We start from the raw sequence: 20,475 nt of genomic DNA, 5'->3' as shown, positions 1-20,475 counted from the left end.
GCAGTCTCACAGCTGTCATATACTTAACTTTCTCCACTAAAAAACTGAGATTCTCCCCTGCCTCTTTGTGCTAATTTAGCTCACAGCTCTGAACCCATCTTCTTGTGGAAGCAGCACTTTGACACTTTGTTACTAATTAATTTTTAAAGTACGTAACAGCTATGGAAATTTTGGTCTGTGGGGAAGGAGCTTCCCCAAAAGTAGTTACTGGTTGAAACATTCATGACTTGGGAACAAAGTCTGTGACTAAGAAAAGAAATTCCAGTCACTGCTTTGGATATGGATTAGTTTATGTGCATACTGTAGTATCTGGAGCTGACTGGGTTATACTTTTTTTAAAGTAATTATTAACAGTCACTTTGAGGAAAGGAAGAAATGTGTCAATTGTTCATGCGAAAATTGAGTACTTTGTTTTCCCACCTGCTTTGAGATTATTATACTGGTAGAAGACTATTTGACAGCTGTGTACTGGTGCACGTTCATGAAATTGCTCCTCTAAATGTCTTGTTTTTCAAATGAACAACTTAATGTGTTGGTTTTTTGAACAATTTGATTTAAACTATTTTGAAATTACTGAATGTTGAAATTGTGAATTATTAATGAAATGAAGATAGCTAATTGTTTTGTAATGGAATTCAACTGAAATCCAGTGTATGGAATTATACCATCCCAAGTATTTTGTGAACTCTTACAGTAATTAACTCTGAATGGTGTGGTTCCTTATTTGCCATAATAGATGAGAGTAGGAATTAGGGCTTGGGGTTTTTTTTCTAGGGCAAGTAGGTGAGGAAACCTGCAAATTATATTGTATTATTTGAAAAGTGGGTTCTTGTGATTAAACTGCAAGCGTGTATTTTTAGACGTGAAGCCCATCTTGCTTGCCACTAGTCTAAAAATTTTGAAGTACTGGTATTAGATTCTGTGTGCACTTTTAAATGTTACTGAGCCGTGAGCCATCCACTTCATTATACAATCAGTACATTACTTAAATGTCAAACCAGCTTAAAACTTCTGTAAGTGGGCAGGTAAAAATGTAAAAAATCTAGTCGTGGCAAACTTACCTTACGTGCTTGTTTGTTTACTCTCGCAGATGCATACTTTAGGAAATGTTTACGTAATGTTTCCATCAGTCACAGGAACAGTAGCTATTTCTTCCTTTATCATTCAGTACTTCAACTGTGAAATTCATATTCTTTAAACTTTTTTGTACAACAACATTAATTTTATTTTTAACTATTGTATTAGAAAACAACTTCGTGCACAAACAAGTAGCTACTGCTTCTGGGTATTTTGTGTTAGTTTACATTATGGTGAAGTAGATGCACGACTTGTGTATGTATAGATAAGCCAACAATTTTCTGTGTATTATGGGGACTAGCAAAATCTACATCACAAATTTTGACACATTACAGCTGAAGGAAGAGGAACAGCGTGCAAGACAAGATACATTCTTCAAGGAAAGATGCTTGTCCAGCAGTTTGCTTCATGTGATTGAACTGAGCCTGTAAGGATTCATGGATAAAATGAACAGGAATAGATCTGAATAAAGCAAATCTGCATACATGGTAACCAGTAGCTCTTTTACTTTTTTATGTTGCTTAACTGTTTTATTTGAGGGAAACCTGTGTGATTTAAACCTTATAGCTTTTGCAACTTTATTACTGGTTATATACATTTGGCAATTATAATGTGCAAGCAATTGGAAAAAGTCAAGTAAATGCTTGTTTTTATAGTAGTTTGTTCATGTTAAACTGTTCATATGATAATGTCTGTACACAGCACCACTTTGATTACAGTAGATGTAGTGTTGTAATAAACTGTTTAATGGGGCTGATGTGTAAAGCTGTTCAAGTTATTTGATGTTTACACCTCAGGGAAAGTCTTGTGTTCAGCAATATTTAAAGATAATGTTACAATGAAAACATTGATGCTGTCTAAAAACATCGCAATAGTTCTTGCATATGCCTCAACCTAATCTTGCATTCAGTGAGTTAAACATACTAATGTTGCTCTCACACATTCGATTTTGATATGAAAATAGGTGGTTGCATAAAACCTTTAATGCTATTTTGCTTTCTAGCAGTGTTTACCTAGGTGGCTTGTGAATTTGCTAATTGGCATATAAAACTGTAAAAACTGCAGTTCTTTGTCGTCGGTTGTTTTCAGGAGAGGTGGTCCCAGGTCTGTGATTGTAGCATGCTGAAAATTTTCTTTCTCATACAGCCTTGATCCTGATTGACGTTACAGTTATATAAACTGTTCATATGAACTTAAACTGTCCATAATAAGGGGTGGAAAGGTTAGCTTTAAAAAAAAAAAAAAAAAAACAAAACTCTGCAGTTGTTTACAGTTTTATAGTAATAGTGCTTGTGTGTGTTCCCCCTCCACCCCCAAGGCGTAGCAGTGTGTACATAGTTGTATATTAGAAATGTGCCGGAAGAAACCAGATGTTCCCATTTTTCAGACTTTATGGGTTTCGTATTTTCTTAATACTTCAGAGTTTATTCACACATGCATATAAAAGAGAAGGTACACTTGTATGTCCTTGTTCAGTGATGGGCAATATTTAAATGTCTTAGCAAAAAGTGGCGCTCATTAAATCTGTCAGATGAGGTTTTGTAAATTTACCTAAAAACAAATTATTGGAGCTCACAGTGAAAGTTGATTTTGAATTATAAGAATTTGTTTTAAATTTCATTAAGTGTGAAATGCAAGTGAATAGAAAGTTCATATAAGTTGCAAAAACTTAGTTTCTGGCAGCCTTGCACAAAGGCTCCTTTTTACTCTATTGAAATTGTTATGTAACGGATTTATTTTTGGAGTTTTCACTTATTCAAATAGCTGCAGTTAATGTTTTAAGTTAAGTTTCAAGACCTCAGATGGCTTTATGAGGCAACTCTTAGACAACTCCTGATTTCTTTTTTTTTTTTTTTTTTTTGCCAATTTTGAAGATTTTACAGCCAACCTAAAATGTTACCTTGTTCAGGAAAGCACTTAAGTCCATTTGGTTTTCCAGAGCATATAAAGCATGTGCTTACATTCCATATATTTCAAGGAGTGTAAACATATGCTTTAAGTACCTTATTTGCATACGTGAGTGATTTTTATTGCTTTACTGAGTTGGGACCAGTAGCCTTTGCAACTGCAAAAGTTTTGCATAAGTCTGACATGCTCTAATTTTTGTCACCTACCGCTCAGCCAGGTTTCCTGCAGCCAGGTTGATGCTGTTGGACTTGGCTACAGCTTCAGACTCTCCTCCCCGCCCCCCCCCCCCCTTTCCCTTAAATCGTGTACCTCAGTTCCTCATGCATGGGATCACTGGTGTTTATTGAACTCTTTGCTACTGAGAAGATATTTGACATGTTTGTTTAATCCTGTTTGCAAATGAAGGCTGCCTTTTAAAATTTTGTAAAACTGAAAGTTGTATCAAACAAGTCGTGACTCATTTCCTGCTTTTTGTGAATAGGTGTTGGTTACAAAAAACAGCACTGTTGTAATTCTTTTTTTCTTTACTTAAAAACATTGTTTACTGCTGTGTATAATAAGTTTAAGGAAGAAATAACCTGCCTGTAGCTGTTACATGGGGAATAGCTAATACTGGAGAGGCAGCAGGTAAGTAATGTTCTGTTGCGTAGATCTATTAAATCTTAAAATAAAAAAGTAAATTTACAAGCATATTATGCAGGAACTGATATTTTACTCCACACTGAAATAGATTTAAGGAGACTATTGCTCTTTTTACACAAAGTGTAATTTCTCACTCACATACAGATTTCCATTGCTGGCAATGGAAGTATCAGGGAGGGAATAGCAGGGGGAAAATAACATAAGTAAAGCTTGAGCGATCATTGTGATTTGAGAGATGAAGTCCCCATATGAAGCCCTTTATTTCTGCCTGTTCTCCGAATACTTAGTTTTAACTGATAGATGTACTGTGTTGCAATTTAGATAATACTCTCTTGTTGTTGCGAGTTTCATTTGTTAGATTTTTTGAAAATGAAACAAAAAAAAGTATAGAAAAAATCCAAAGACCCTGATAGACACCAAAAAGGAATATGTCTAATGCACATCATGTATAACTGGATCTGTAATAGAATTTTTACCAGGTTTTGGTTTATTAAATGTTACTGGCAATTTCCTGTGCACTCTTGGGAAATAGCAGTTCGGTAACTTCCCTGACTGGTGATGATGCCATGGTGGCTACTGCTGTGCTCTTTGATATTCATCCAATTGTATTTCATCTCCTTTTGCTGATGAAAAGACAAAATAGTCTGTGAGGAAATACTTTATTTCTTTCAAATACTGATTTTTACAAGTAACATTGAAAACAACATCTTAAGGCTGTGTCCTTTATCTTGAAAGACAAAACCAACAAGTAGTGACTATGGGGTGGCAGTGCTTTAGCAACAGCAGTTGTTCTGCTGGAGGTTTGTTTTTTAGAAGTAGAAGGTTTTTTAAAGTAAAATTTCTACTGGACTATACGTTTTGACAGGTGAAAAATACTTCTTAGAAGAAGAACTTCGCATTTTGGAAACTGTACAGTCTTTTTCCTCATTCCCTTTTTGCTTTCTGTGCCAAGAATTTTAGTTCTGATTGCATTTTGAAAAACGTTTGTCAGAACTTCTGCAAATTTTTATTTACAGTGTGGCCTATAAGCTTGGATAGCTGTTGTTTTTGTGTTAAACAAGGTATATTATTAAATTTAGGCATTAGCTTGACTTCTTTTTTTTGTTAAGGAGTGAGTGTATTCTATTCTTGTTCATTTTAAATTGGTGAGGCTTAGTTTTTCTAACTGTATTTTTTTTACCTGATTGTTTAGTTGCATACCCAAACCCGTGTAAATGTTTTCCTAGTTGTATGTGGATAATTGGAGATTTAAATGTTGTATATACTTGTCATCTGTGTTTCTAGTAAAAATACATGGCATTCTTTATAGAAATACTTAATTCCTGATTTCCTTTTCTTATCCACTTGCTCTCTGTGTACAGGTTAAACAGACTTTGCTCCTATTTTTATTTATAGAATTTTATACGTAGCATCTTAAAGTTATAATTGGTTCTTGTGTAAACTGAGATACAGCCTTAAATTTCTGAACATAATGCTCATTAAGATAGTGTTGGTCATGCAGATTCACATATAAAACATGCATGCTTAAGACTGGTACTCCTCAGAGATCCAAGACACTAATTGCTTCTGCATTGAAATATAAACCCTTCAAGATCTTAGAGAAGGAAAGTACAGGTCAATGTGCATATACTTGAAGATTGGATTCTTTCCAAAATAAGTATTTTGATGTAGGAAAGAAGCAACATGGATTTGTTTAGGCTTTAAATTATTTTGGTAATTGACTGCGTAAGTCTCACACGTAATGGTTGCAGCATGCTAATTAGTCATGATGCTTATGCAGAAATATTGTCTCTTGCAACTGTTAACTATAATGCCTTGCAATTAATATTGCAGACAGGCTTGGGGTGGGTTGGGGTGTTGAGGTTGTTTTTGGGTTTTGTTGCTGTTTCCTTCCCACCCAACGCCCCGCACCCAAAATTAAAATCTGACACACTGTGTACTTTTAGATTCATATTAGCTTTAGAGGATGAATTACTAAGCAGCAGTTTGGAGCATAGAAGTTCTTCAATTTGGTGTTCTCATGGGATTTTTTTTCCCCATGTCGGACAAAATATGATAAAGCATCTCATTCTATTTGTATGTTTGCACTTGTTAGTTCTTGAATCCTTTCTGTAGCCTCAGTTATTGCAGCAGGTTTTAGGTTCTGGTATGACCTATGTCTGTGCGTAAATCTTCTTTCGAAATACACTAGTTTTATTGAAGTCTTTTGAAAATAGTAGACAGTATACCTTTTGATCCCAATGAAATGGAGCATTTAAGTTGTAAAAATTCCCATCTATTCATACGATGTGATGTGATTTTTACATGATTCAGTGCTAACACTTTGGAGTATATTCAAGTAATAGACTTTGTCCTCACCCTGTTGTATACTGTATTTTGTAATAGAAAATATTTTAATCTGTGCATATTATTACGACATTATGAAACAGACATTCCCTTGATCTTCAAATGTAAGAAAATGAGGAATGTGTGTGCTTTTATAAATAGAAGTGATTGCAAATTCAGTTTCCTTACTACTGCAGATATCCTTTTTTAAAATTTAAAAAAAAAAAAGAAAAAGAAAAAAAAAAACAAAAACCAAAACAAAACCAACCCCAAGTGTTTTAAAGGTGAAATACATTCCTGTTTGGTAAACCTTAACGTTTTTATGACTATAACCAGCACTGCTGACTTCCTAAACAAAAGGCTGTATTGTCTTCCTGTACCATTCCATTTCCTGATTCCCATTTTGCACAAGGATGTACGAGTAAACTATTCAAGAAATGGTTTTGAAATACAGGAGGGGGGCTTGTCTAAGTTGGACTGCAGAACTGCAATGCAAAATGTAAGGAAATGGATGTCTCTCAGAATGCCTGACTCCAAAGGATTTTTATATATATATATATAGTAAACAGTTTCCTGATACCAGCAGGCTGAAGAGTCTGTTGAATACTTGAGTTTCTGGAGACCTATATTTCTCAACAAGGTAAGATGGTATCCTAGCAAATGCAGACTTTAATACATTTTCAGCAGAGGTACTTAGTTAAGTTTAGGGATCATTTCATCGTTTTTAGATGTTATACTTGAAATACTGCATAACTTTTAGCTTTCATGGGTTTCTTTTTTTCAGCCTTTAGGAGACTGTTAAGCAATTTGCTGTCCAACTTTTGTGTTGGTCTTAAACTGCAATAGTAGTTTACCTTGTATTGAAGAAATAAAGACCATTTTTATATTAAAAAAAGTTACTTTTGTCTGTCTTCATTTCAGCTGGTCTAGTATCTTTGCAGTGCTCACTGTGTTAGAGTCTTTTCAGGTATTCAGACATTAAAACTTAAAGCATGGACATTCTAATGTAGTTATAGCTAGATTCTGTGCCACAGTTATTTCTGAATCTAGAAATAGTTCTCTTCACGCTAGCTCTTGTCCTCATCTGGCCTGTAGAGACTTTGCAGAGTTTAAAATTAGTGAGAAGTGCGGACTTCTTTTAAAGCCAGCTCTTTTTTTTTGTCAGTCATTTTTCTGTAAAGTGCAGTGACCCATGTGTAATGTGTCAGCTGAAGAAAAAAACACCAAAAGCCGGCTGTGTAAAGCACGTTTGGTCTCTTAAAATTACATTTTCAGAATCAAACGTGTACAAATGTTTGGAGCTGTGGGCTGGCATTAAACCAGTGATGATAAACCTTTTTATTTTAATCTAATTCTTGAGTTGACTAAATCTGGCAGATGTTAATCACTACAAAGAACATGTGTAACAGCTGTATGGCAGGTTGAACCTCATGCAGACAGTTGGTCTGGTACCAATGACAGTATCCACCCTGGAATGATTTAAAACTATCTTTTGGCACTGGGGCTTTTCATGGCCAAATGCTTTACTCTGCTACTAAATCAGAACATCGTATATGTAAAACACATACCTGTATTTTAAATACAAAAAGTCATTAGCATTGCCATACTAATGGTGAACTGTTCGTAGTTCACAGTACTTGTTGAAGTTCATTTACTGTAGCACAAAATGAGCTATAGCTGTTGTACCATCTTAGATGACTGGTACCGTTTTGCAGTGTTTTCATCAACAGCTTTTGTCTGTGCTGAGCTTCCAGCATTTGGCAGTGGTAAGATTATGTGAGAAAGCTGATATTTTTTTTCCCCTTGGGAAAAACATTTGTTCTAATCTTTATAGATTCAAAAAGTAGCCTGAAATGCAATCTCACTGGCTTGGAAAAATCACATTTGTGATTTTATTTAAACATGATTTTTGAAAGAAAGAGGGTGATTGTATAGGTCTGTGTAGAGGAAACAAAACATTCATTAGAAAATGAACCTGAATTTCTTTGGCTAGTGCTCTAAACCTGTAATAACAGAAATAAGAGTTGCTTACTCTAAAGGACTCCAATTTTAGTTGTTCATAATAGCAAGCAACAGGATAGGAAAACTAACTTGGCCACTGATTGCACTATGTCTGAATTTCACAGTTAAGCTGGGTTTTTAACTAGAAGAATGTGGGTTGTAGCTTGGCTTCACTGACAGAATGAAGGTTTGGACAGAGGTGGAAGGAGCGTTGGCCTGGGGCTGGTGGGGTTCCAGGGACTCCAGGCTTCCTTCTGGGTGGAGGGTCATCCCCTGGCACAGGGGAAAATAATGCCTAACTCTTTATTTTAAAATACCTCGTTGCAATTTTCCTCTAGGTTAGGATGGTCAGCAGTTCCTGTGGCTGAATGGGAGAGAACTGTAAAGCATCCTGTCCCCAAAAACACAGGATGTGTACTCTAAGACAAACACAGTGAGGATTCAGTACATGGATGAATTCGTTGCGGAAGCACTCAAGCATAGGTTAACTAACCAGGATGCCAGATCAAGGTCTGACTTGAAATGGTATCAGAAGAACGAGGACGGTAAGCACCCTGAATGTGGGTTGGTTTTTCTTCCATGTAAGCTCTCTGGGGAAAATACCATCCCTTGGAGACAAGGAAATTGATGACACTTTTTAGGAAAAGTGTTTCTTCTTCAGTTCTACTTGAAAGAACCTTGTATTTGGCATTCTCAGTGTCCTCTCCACAGCTGCTGCAGGTTGAAAGGCCCAGAGCCTGAGGTGAGCTGAAGGGGAGAGACCCTGCTGGAATCCAGGCTTCAGGAGAAGAATTAACTGTCCTTGCTTGTTCTCCTCCAGTGCCCGGCAGTGTGGAAACTGGTGCAGAAGCCTCCTCTCTGCCACCTCTTCATGCAGGCTGAGCGGCCTCAGAAAAGGGAGCTCACCCTTCCCACCTACCCTGTTCTCTGAGGGATGGGGGTTGGCGGGTTTTTTTTAAAAAAGAAAAACCACAAAGAAAACAGGAAAGCACCCCCACCAGGATAAAGCTGTTCCTGAGCACAGCTGCACCTGGCTGGGTAACATCACTGTGTGCCCCTAAATATCGACTGGCAGGTTTTGAGGAGGAGAAGGGAGGTGGAAGGCATTGGTGAGGTCTCAAGGGTGCCTGAAACAGCCACTTCTGTGAGCCACTGTGTTCTTAGAATTGAAGGGAGATTTCTGGGCTGCAGGAGCTGTTGCTGTAAGGTAGCTCTGGAGTTCTTATGCAGGTGTTCTGCTGTGGGTTTTGCAGCCCAGGTGGTGGGACAGCGAAGTCCCCAGGATGGCTTCATGCCAAGAGGAAGTCCCCTTCTGCTGCGGCACCTGTTCTGACCCAGCCTCACTTGAAGGCACTCCTGTGAACTTTCTCCTCTTGCAAAGCTGGCATTTCGCTTCATTTCCTGACAGCAGAGGAGCGTTATTGATTGGGAAGAGGCGTGTGTTTTTGAAATTTGTGGAAATGAAAGATGCTGAAGCACCTGCTGGGAAGCAGAAATTGAGTAAGTAGTTAGAAGTGTCCTTTTTGACCCCTGTTACATTTGGGGAGGCGAGAGATGCTCCAGTTCAGAGTATTAGTGCTGTTCTTTAACCTTTTTATCCTCCCTTGGCTCATCCTTCAAACCTCTTCATGATACTGCAGCTGGTCCAGGGGAGATGGTAAGTTGCAAAAGACAAGAGCAGCAGAAAGCAAATCAGATTCCAAAATCAGCAAAGTCTGTATGAAGCTGTGAAAGGCAAGTTTGTGCGGGCTGAGTAAAGGAAAATGGAGGTTGTAGCAGCTGTGTAGCTTATGATCATAAAGATCGCTTTTTTACAAACAGTACTACAGGAAAATCAGATGCAGGTACCTGAGTGTCTTTATTCCCAATTTATCTTGAAATGCTGGACTATAAATCATGATGTGCCAGGCAAGGAAACACTGATTGGATCATTTTGGGGCCAGAACCTCTGTTTTGCATTGGGAATTACCTGAGTCCTCTTGAAGGCCTGTAGCATCACACTCTCAGATAGTCAACTGAGAAAGATGTTTGCCAAATTAAGGTCTCTTTTTCTAAGGACAGCCAGCTGGTAGCATGGCATATTTGTTAAAGGAATGTAGTCTGCACGCTCAGCACCTCCATCTCTGACAGTGGGATGGGCATATCCTAAAGTAGTTAATGCGTGACACGTCTGCCTGTCTCTTTGAATACATCTTGGCTAACAACGCAGATTACTCCAAACACGGCAAAGAATTAAATTTTAAAGAGTTGATATTCACTCACGCTCTACGAGAGCAGGTGAGGCTGCTGCTTCTTGGGAGGGTTTGCTGTGTAAGAGATGGGCAGTTAACTGGGAGTGCAAGGGGAGGAAAGTCTATCAGTTTCATTGAATTTTTATCCGTTTCACCTCTTAAAAGATACAAAAGCCAGTGATTACTGCTGAAAAATGTGAGTAAATGGCTGGAAATAGATGATAAGCCTGTTCCACATCCAAGAGAAGTACCTTGCTGGGAGCTGTACAAGAGAGAGCCTTTAGAGAGGCGACAGAAAGAGGCCAAAGTGAGGTGGGAATATATTTCCTTTCTGAGGCTGGAGACGGAAGGAGGGAGTTGTGGCAGGCGCAGAAGCAGCTGGGCACAGCGGCAGCGAGGGGAGGGCGGCAGGTTTAATGTCAAGGATGTTGCATGCTGAGAGGTGTGATGCTGTCTGTGGGCGAGGGAGGGAGAAGGGCTGGTGCTAATGAGGCAGGTGGAACTTCCCTTGATTACACTGGAGCTGGAAGTGAGTCAGAGAAGAAACTCCCTTTTCTTTTGGTTGTGTAATATAGAAAGCGGTGAGGTGCTGGTCAGCTCATGCTTTTAATGCTGAGAGACAAAGTATATGGTTTTCAAAAACGATTAAAAATTTTCTGCCTTTCTTTCTCTGTGCTTTTACTGCTCCTGGAGAGACAGTGTGAAAAACAGTTGCAGACCATTTTTATTAGTCGAAATATAGGTCTTTGTGCTGCAGGCAGAAGATTGCTGTCCCTTTTAATTATCTGAATCTGTTAATCCATCTCTTCTGAACAATTTGCAGAAAATTATATTGGCACTCTGCTTCCCATCAGACTACAGGAGCTATAAGTCTTGTAAACCTTGTGCCCTATGTGTAAGTGGGAAATGGAAATAGACATAATTAATTTCTTCTCAAACAGTTTCCTAATTTTGCAGAAATGGCCCAGTGTAAGCAGGTGTGTTAAAATATATACATTGCTGAACACTTTTTCCAAAATGCTTGAATCTACTTAGCAGTGGTACTCATTGAGCAGAGTTTCTCTTTTTATCCTGTATATTAATGGTGAAGTTAGGCCCCTGAGCGCTCTGTCACACAAGGAAACGGAGCTCGAAATGGTGCACGTGTGCCCAAGTGGTGTAAAAGGGTCTCCTCCTGCCATCTAGTGGCAGGAAAAACCCTCTCCACTCCTCCTTGCTTAATTCATAACCTCATGAATGAATGCGACCCTTGTTTGTCTAATTACTGTAATGTCCACACATTGGTCATTTATCCCACATATCCACTTCCTTATGAGTTATGAGCTTTTTCGTCAGAACTAGTTTGATAATCCTCAACTGTCCTAAATTTAAGAAGATAAGATCGCAGTCGCTTCTTCCCCTTTTTTCCACAAAATAAACAAGCTGTTGGTTTTGGTTGGTTTTTTTTTTTTGGTCCTTGCCTTCATGAGGTGTCAAACCTCATGAAAAAGTCCTTGTTTCTTGCTCTATTTTCTGCATATTATTTTGAATACCTTTTTGGTGTGCTGCTGTTAAATTCCTGTGCGTGTTTTCCTATATAGTACACTCGGAATGAAAGAAATACTTTAATGCTCAGAAGCCTTTCTTTGACAGTGAAACCAGTGGAAGATACTGACCACACAGGCAGAGAACATGTTGTCTGTAGTTGAACACATCTCCAAAACCCAGCAGAAGACGGGTGGGTTCCCGTGTGGAATGGGCAGTGTTCACCTCTGAAGGAGCAGGGAGCCCTACAGAGTTGCTGGATTTCAGAATGGTTAAACCAGTGCTTAAAACCGATTTCTAAAGCTCCCTGGGTATCCCCTTTCCCTGTTTATCCATCTGCGTCTTTTTGACAGACGGGCAGCCACCCTCACTGCCTTTTACAGTCTGCAGCCTGTGCTTTGCTTAAAAAACATGTGGCTCCGCCTGGATGTGTTACAGCTCCACACTGGTGGGAGGGGATGGAAACAGAGAGCATTCATCCCAAACAGAATCCTTATTCATGGATCAGGCTGTAAGGCACTTGGGCTCCCACCTCAAAAAAGTTAATTGGAGCCTATACATAATTAAAACTGTGGTTCTCGCTTTCCTAAATCGTGTAGCCTGGAATTTTTGCAAAATGTAGGTCCACAGCCCTCGTTTTCTCAAAGAGCTGTAGTTGTAAGGGTAACAAAAATGGTGAACGGTGTAGAATGGCCGACAGAGCGCAGCAGAAGAAACTGTTGGAAATAATGTCTAAATTGTGTGGTGGGCTCTTTCTTTAATACATAAAGTGCTTTGAATGAAAAGGGTCAGAGGCGGCCAATGTTTTATTAGCAGCTATAAAAATAGATGAGAGTGATTAGCATTTTTCTCTACAAGAAAAGCTGTATTTTGAGCTTCTCTGTGTAAGTATAAATTCTCCATAATGATTAAAGCTATCTGCTGGCTGGCTTCCATCTCAGCAGGAGTCCAGGAAAATTTTCTTGGTGTTTTTCACAGTGGTAACAGTAGGATACTTCAGAAAAATAACGGGGTTTTTTGTCATGTGGGATCCCTACTGTGCCCTCCTAATTTTAAATTGTCCCCGACTGTTCCGTTCAGTTAAGTTATTTGTAATATAAAAAATAGGTGATTTTATGCCTTTTACTCAAAATTAATTTCAAAATAAAACTTCTAACCTCTCCATTATCACCTCCTTCAGCAATTTTTTTTGTTATAATTACAGGAATAACTAGCTCAGATTTTTAACTCCAAGGGGTGTCGGTGCATTACTGAAGAAGGAAGGAAGGTTTCTAACAATTCAAGTCTTTATTTAAAAAAAAAACTGGTGAGTTGCCAAAACCAAGGAAAAAAAAAAAAGTGTTACCACCAAATTAAAATAATAGCCTGTTAAAACCATTGGGGCTAGCAAGAGGGACAGCCATTGCTGTAGCCAGGTTTGTGCTCCCTCCAGCTGTGCCTGAGCCTTGGAGCAAGTGGCCTCTTCCCCTGCTCGGGTTCGTCTATCCAGGACTGGAAGAAGTCTGAGGAAAAGTCTTACACGACACGTGCAAGGTCAGCTCCTGTATGTAATGCCCTTGCCAAGAATAAAAATGCTCCCACCTCTTTTTAACTTTTTTTGGGGGGTGGGGGGGGAAGGCAAATTTAAAACCACTGTTCTGGAATTAAATCATGCATTGACCTAACCTGGGTAAGGATGCTGAGGCACGTGGTAATTTTGCTGAGACTCTGGAGTTGGAAGTTATTCTTTATTTATCAAATATGCCAGTATCCGTGTGCCGTCTGAGGGAGCTGTGAAATGTAAAGGCAGCTGGCAGGTGAAGGACTTTGCTCTCTGAGGAGCAGCACCTGCCTGTACGCGGCTCACTTCTTTCACAGCAGTGGCATATGATAAAGCTTTGCCTAAACTGCACTCTCGGGCAGAGGCTGGGCTCAACAGCTACCTCATGGTGGCAGATCATGCGCAGCAGCCCCCCAAAATAGGTTGGTAGAAGCAGGTTCAGCACCTGTTGTCTTCAGGGCACTCCCAGCCCTTTGCTATAGACGGGAACCTGGGTAACATGGTCCAGTTCAAACAATCCCGGCCATTTCTAGTCTTTCCCATGTCATCTTGTTACACAGATTTTTTTCATTCCACTTGTTCAAGCAAAGCTTTTCCCCTGTAGCTGGCCCTATGCCACAACCTACTGGTGACTCTGAAAGTGACTGCTTTGAAGACTGCCCCATTTGAGGTGATTTCCTTTATTTTGGTAGGCATGTGTCCAGTGCCAGTTTTTCCAGTTCTGCCACTTCTTTTCTTTCTTTTCTTTTTTAAATGCGCTACTGTGCCTGTGAACATTCAGACAATGAATCCATTAAATATTCTTTTGGTGAAAATCTTTGTAGGAGGTTTAAAAAAATGGAAGTTATTTCTTTTTCATTCTCCCATATCAGTCTTCTCTATGCTGAGAAGAACTCATGCCCAACATGGCAAATGAAAGGTGAAAAAAAATGAAAGGTAAAAAGGGTTGGGAATGGGGTGGGTGTCTTTTAGCCTTGCATGCTTCCTTGCAAGACCACAGGAAAAAGCAAAGTAGCAATACAGACTGGAAAATATCGCCTGGGATATCGTTCTGGGGCAGATAACTGTGTCCCACAACCCCTTCCAAGATTCATTTTACAACCCCATAGGGTCTGTCTGGGGTGTTTGCTCCTGCTCTTCCTACGGGAAGGTCGTCCCACTCCTTCCATGCTCCAGGGGTTACAAACCTTCAAAGTTGCTGCCTGAATTTCTTCTTGGCTATTATATTAATTTGATCTTGTGCTGATATTGTTTTCTATCTAGTTATTTCCCTTCCTGTTGTATTTCACCCCTTAAGACATTCACAACAACTAGTTAATACTTCCTCTGCCTTTATTTTGGTGAATTTGTTTAAGGAGGCTCTTGCTGCCTTTAGGACTGACTGTGTTACACCAACTTGCCTTGTTCTTGCATATTTGCCTTTCAGTTATTTTTTCCTATAACAAGAGAGAATATATATTCCTTTAATGGAAACATGCACGCTTTTCCCGATGCATGGTCACGGCGTTTCTTGCTGCTTTACTGCAGTGTCCTGGTTTCAGCTGGGGTAGAGTTAATTTTCTTCCTAGTAGCTGCTGTGTCTTGGTTTTAGTTTGGGAATAATGCTGATAACACATGTTGGTTTAGGTGTTGCTAAGTGATGTTTATGTTAGTCAAGGATTTTCTCAGCTTCCCAGAGAAGCTGAAAGGGAGCACAGACAGGACAAGCTGGCCAAAGGGATATTCCATACCATACCATAGGTGTCATGGTCATCTTTGGTGTATCTATCAGTATATAAACGGGGGTTGGCCGGGGGGCAGGAATCCGCAATCACTGCTCAAGATGGGCTGGGCAACCAAGACCAATTTGTGTTACATCACTTTATTTTATATATTATTTTACCATTATTACAATAAGGGTTTTTTTCCTCTTTTTTTACTGTTCTATTAAACTGTCTTCATCTCAGCTCGTGTGTTTGGTTTTTTTTAACTTTTCCCTCTCCTTTTTCTCTTTTCTCCCTACCCTACTGGGGGCGGGGAGTGAGTGAACAGCCAAGTGGTCCAAGTTGCTGGCTGGGGTTAAACCATGACACACAGTGAAATGATAAAATAGGAGACAGCAGAGTAACACCTGTTGCTTGAGGGGCTCTGCCGTCCAAGTGGTGATTGCACTTGCATCCGCACACCTGAAATGAGGGATGATTTCTGCTGATTGGTGGTGTGGGCAGGGACATTTGGTCACTGTCCTGCCTGGTCGTTCATGTCACCTAGGAGTGCATCAGCCCATCCACAGAACATGCCGAAGCTGAAGCAAAGCTGCTTATTTTCTGTGCATCATCAAGCCTTATCTACTGATCTGACTGATGCCTCATGGGTGCTTACATGTAGTTCGTTGCGTCCTTATTTCTCTTTGGAGAAATTGATTTGGAGTCAGAACTGCCAGATTAGAAGGGAACGTATAGTCAGGAGTTTATCTGTTAGCTCCAAGGCCAGATCTTTCTTTAAGAATCATGCTTCCTGTGAGCTTTTCTTGTGTGTGAATGAAGAATTGCCTTTGCTGTTTTCTCTCTTTCATGCACTCAGGAACACCTTCAATACCAGAGGAAGAGGAGCGCTCTTTTCAGCCCAGGGCGAGTTGTCACACCTACAAAATAAAGGTTCATAGCCTCAGGGTCTGAAAGATGGTCAGAAACTGTTTATTACACTTCTTTAAATGCAACTTTTGGAAAAGAAGAGTGTTTCTTGACAAGATACTACTAGTTAGTATTCTCATGGTAGGACAGTGTTAGACTGACTGCGTGAGTGACATTAAATGAAGGCAGTTTCTCCTCTTCTGCTTTCCTTCCTGCACCCCAAAGAAATGAAGGAGAAAGTGGCATTTTCCATCCATCACAAAGGCTAAGACAGGCTGGAAAATACTCTCTGGCTGCAGCCCCAGGAGTGCCCCAATGTGTCTGTGGGTGGTGAATGCACTCACTTAGCCATGACAAATGCACATTCTGAATAACATGTTTCAAGTTTATAGAATCAACCTGGACTGGAAGTAAAACTTAACACTTCTGAGTTTTACTTCCTTTGGGAAGTGTTTGTGTTATTTTCCAGCTCAAAAGGTAAAGTGGAACAACTATACAGAAGACCGAGAAAATTGGTTAGTTCCCAGATGACTGTAGTTGGAGATAATTTTGGGGAGTTTTAACATGATGTTTAAAATGTTAATATTGCTAATTACTTTAAGTGTTCGTTATTTCAGTGGAATTTGCAATGTGCTTACTCTGCATTCTCACACTGAATTTTTATCAAAAATGCCTACAGCTACCCAGACCTTCAGTTCCTCCCCTGACAACTCTTACGGGAGTTGTGATGAGCAGGACAGGACCTTTCTTAGAGGTAACCTTTCATGAAGGAAAATTTTACTTTTCATTAAATAGAGAAAAAATTGAAAGAATAGAGTTGTATTTCATTTTCCCCAATAGGCAAAGATAATTGAATTAAAAAGTGTTTATAAAAGTAGAAAGGGATAAATACCTGGGTTCGTTTCTACAGTAAGATCGCACAGGAGCCCTACATCTATTCGAACGTGCCATTTTTAAAACAACTTTACAAGTGTAACCCTTTATTGCCATTCCCCTCCTCAAAAACCTGTGGTTGGTGTAAAGTGGCTGATGGCCACTACTGCAGCTACTGTACGTGGGGCCTTTTGCCACTGCAATGACAGCTGTCCCCAGGGAATGCTCTTGGGGAGTGTATCGCTGCAGATGTGCCACCACCAGTCCATCCTAGCCCCTTCCCTCACCAGTAGCCAGAACGTTCCTGCTGGTGTCCTGAAAGCCTCTTCCCAGCTCAGCTCAGAGCAGGGAGGAATGGTCCTGGAGAGGGAGCCTGGAGCCCTGGCCACCATTGGTCCTCACTGACCCACCTCCGAGTGTCTCCTGCAGCTGGAGACCCCACACCCTCTCCTGGCTGCAGACACTGGCTGGGGAATGTCCAGCCCTGTGAAGAAGCAAAGGGAATGCAGTTCCCTACAAAATACCAACAAAGAGGGGATCAGCAGACAATGAGAGGACAACACTCACAACGCTACTCCCTTCCACCACAGCGTAAGGTAGGGTAGGACCATGCAGTTGTTTGCAAGGTGGAGGTAAAAGGGCTTGAGGCCATGGGCTGTGGAGAAGGTGCTGATGGTGGTAACGGGCTGCCCTGGAGGGAGGGGGGTAAAGGAGGTTTGGGATTTTGTTTCCTTTTAATTTAAGCAGAAGTGGGCAGGGTGATTGGAGGGCACCACCCTTAAGAGGCTTAACGGGAATATGCTTCATGGACACCTTACAAAAACTCCTGTGACACATGGCTGTTTTGACAGACTTCATAGGAATTTGCGGTATCGGTTCAAACAGGAGTCAAATTCCTGCTGGGGCTGGGTTTATTCACCTTTCTAATGGGCAAGGTGTTTACCCTGCTCATGCTGCAGGCTGTGATGTAAAGGCGTTCACTCCTGTACATGGCCATAGCTGGTGTAATCTCCGATTACACAGGTTTACAGGCTGACAGGACAAGAGGCAATGGGCATAACTGAAACACAGCAGGTTCCCTCTGAACATCAGGAAACACTTTACTGTGAGAGTGACCGAGCACTGGCACAGGTTGCCCAGATTGGTTACGGAGTGTCCATCCTTGGAGATGTTCAAAAGCCATCTGGGCACAGTCCTGTACAACTGGTTCTAGGTGTCCTTGCTTGCACAGAGGGGTTGGAGAAGACCTCCATGGGTCCCTTCCCACCTCAACCATCCTGTGAATACCCTAAATTTCCAAGCATGGCTTCAAGTACCCCATTTGTTACTCAGCTTACTGCTGGGTCTTTAATGGTGAGAGATTTATGATGAGCAATAAGACCACGACTTTGATAGTAACTTCATAATAAATCTGAGTAGCAGAGTTTAGACAGCCAACTCCCTCCTTGGTAGGTATTGTGACAGAGTGTAAACAAAATTCTTCTGAGATAATTTTGCTCTGTCCTCCTATGGCTTTCCCCATTATATAAGAAATTTGACAATTTTGGAGTGATGTGTTAAGTGTTGGGAAACGCCCATGTGCTGAAGAGGCTGCATTTCTGGTTACTACGGAGCAGAGGAACCAAAAAGGGGTGGGAGAAGGTTAAGAGATGAGACAAGTGCAGGAGCGCCTGCGGTCTCAGCGTTAAGAGGCACTTTACGTGTGCACTACCCCGGCAACATCAAGTCTTGGCCTGTCCTGGCATTTTGCCTCCTACTCCGGGGAAGGTCTAAGAGAGGTGTGAGCTAGCAGCAGCTATGAAGCATCTTGGACTGAATAACTTTTGGGGATGCAGCCTGGGACTCTGTAAGTCTAGGAGGCACAGAGTGTGGGAATTTCCATTTAACAACGTTTGTTGCAGTGAGCAGGTTACCGTGAATGCTGGAGTTTGGAGGTTAGGATCCCATCGGGTTAGTCCATCTCTGATGGCACAGACTGCAGGTATTTTCTACAGCTTTACCTTCTCTTTCCCTGATGCTCTTCTAGAGTTGAATTGAGCTATGGTCATCTGAAAACCCTTCCTAGAAGCAGCCCATCTCATCGTACCTCCCCAGTTCCTAATTGCACTGCTTTTACTTGCTGCAGTTCCGTCCTCTGCCTGTAGTAGCCACACTGCTGGAGTGGGGCAAGCAGGCGAAGCTGTGGAGCAAGGAGTGGGAGTGCGAAGCAAGACAGGTGGCTGGGAGAGGCACTGCTGTGGGACCAGACTGTTGTCAAACCCATTTTCTTCGGAAAGAAGCATGCACGGGCTCTGATCCTGGGCCTGGGGAGCAATCCATGTGTCGGCCATTGGACGTTCACATTTTATCTTCCAAAGATAAATGCACGAGATACAGCATCCTCTTGAAGACTAGTTTATTTTGCATCATTTGTGGACTTGCTTTGCTGGATTATTCTGTGTCTATTCTGCTGACAGTTGCCAGGGGAAAGTTCTTTGCTTTTCCTCAGAAAGAGCAGCACACAGTAATTGCCACACATCTCTGGCTTTCGGTTCCCATTTCCTAGAAGATGACAGGATGATGTTTTACCAAAAGGCGACCTCTCTATGCCAAAGATGACATCTTGAGTGCACCCTCAGCAAGTTTGCCGATGACACCAAGCTGTGTGCTGCAGTCAACACACTGGAGGGAAGGGATGCCATCCAGAGGGACCTTGACAGGCCCGGAGAGGTGAGCCTGTGTGAATCTCATGAAGTTCAACCAGGCCAAGTGCAAGGTCCTGCACCTGGGTCACAGCAATCCCAAGCACAAATACAGGTTGGGCGGAGAATGCATTGAGAGCAGCCCTGAGTAGGACTTGGGGGCATTGGTTGATGAGAAGCTCAACGTGAGCCAGCAATGTGCGCACGCAGCCCAGAGGGATGACCACAGTGGCCAGCAGGTCGAGGGAGGTGATTTTGGCCCTCTACTCCAGTGAGACCCCACCTGGAGTACTGCATCCAGGAAAGACGTGGATCTGTTGGAATGGGTCCAGAGGAGGGCCACGAAGATAATCAGAGGGGTGGAGCACCTCTTCTATGAAGACAGGCTGAGAGAAGTTGGGATTGTTCACCTGGAGGAGAGAAGGCTTGGGGGAGATCTTATAGCAGCTTTCCAGCATATGAAGGGGGCCTACAAGAAAGCTGGTGAGGGACTTTTTACAAGGGCATGCAGTGATAGGATGAGGGGTGACGGCTTCAAACTGGAAGAGGGGAGATTTAGATTAAATATTAGGAAGAAATTTTTTATTGTGCAGGTGCTGAGACACTGGAACGGGTTGCCCAGGGAGGCTGTCAATGCCCCGTCCCTGGAAGTGTTCGAGGCCAGGCTGGATGGGGCTTTGAGCAGCCTGGTCTAGTGGGAGGTGTCCCTGCCCATGGCAGGGGGTGGGAACTAAATGATCTTTAAGGTCCCTTCCAACTCAAACTATTCTATGATTCTATGAACAAAGATTTCTGGAGCAGTCAGCACACAGACTGGATGTTCTGAAGTTCAGAGCGGCTGCCCAGCTATCACCCCAGCCGCCACCTTCCTTTACGCCCTTTTCTGTGTGTTTCACAGGCTGTTCCCTCCCACTGCACCCGTCTTGTCACGTACCTTCCCCGGGCTGGGCCCGTTCCCTTTGTGCGGGATGTCTCGTTTAACCGGGGCCGCCTGGGGCCTTGGCCACGGCACGCAATAGCCCGGTGACCACCAGCACGCGCTGCCTACGGGCGCGTCTGAA

At 41.5% G+C, this 20,475-nt stretch overlaps 1 protein-coding gene across 8 annotated transcripts in view; it reads left to right on the top strand.

Annotated features, from left to right (window-relative positions):
• Positions 1–13,929, top strand: part of CPSF6 (cleavage and polyadenylation specific factor 6) — a 38,486-nt gene extending 24,557 nt beyond the window's left edge. For 5 of the 8 annotated variants that reach the window (XM_054194158.1, XM_054194149.1, XM_054194140.1 and 2 more), the window contains one exon: positions 1,413–6,847. The gene's annotated coding sequence lies outside the window, so the exon portion shown is untranslated. Of the gene's footprint in view, positions 1–1,412; positions 6,848–8,291 lie in introns of those variants that run through there. The other 3 variants (XR_008465245.1, XR_008465243.1, XM_054194117.1) reach the window with 3 other exon arrangements.
• Positions 13,930–20,475: the final 6,546 nt, after the last annotated feature.

Source organism: Rissa tridactyla, chromosome 1, assembly GCF_028500815.1.
Source record: "Rissa tridactyla isolate bRisTri1 chromosome 1, bRisTri1.patW.cur.20221130, whole genome shotgun sequence".
NCBI lineage: Eukaryota > Metazoa > Chordata > Aves > Charadriiformes > Laridae > Rissa > Rissa tridactyla.
The sequence above is the reverse complement of the archived record's forward strand: the minus strand, read 5'-3'. Positions and strand labels throughout refer to the sequence as shown.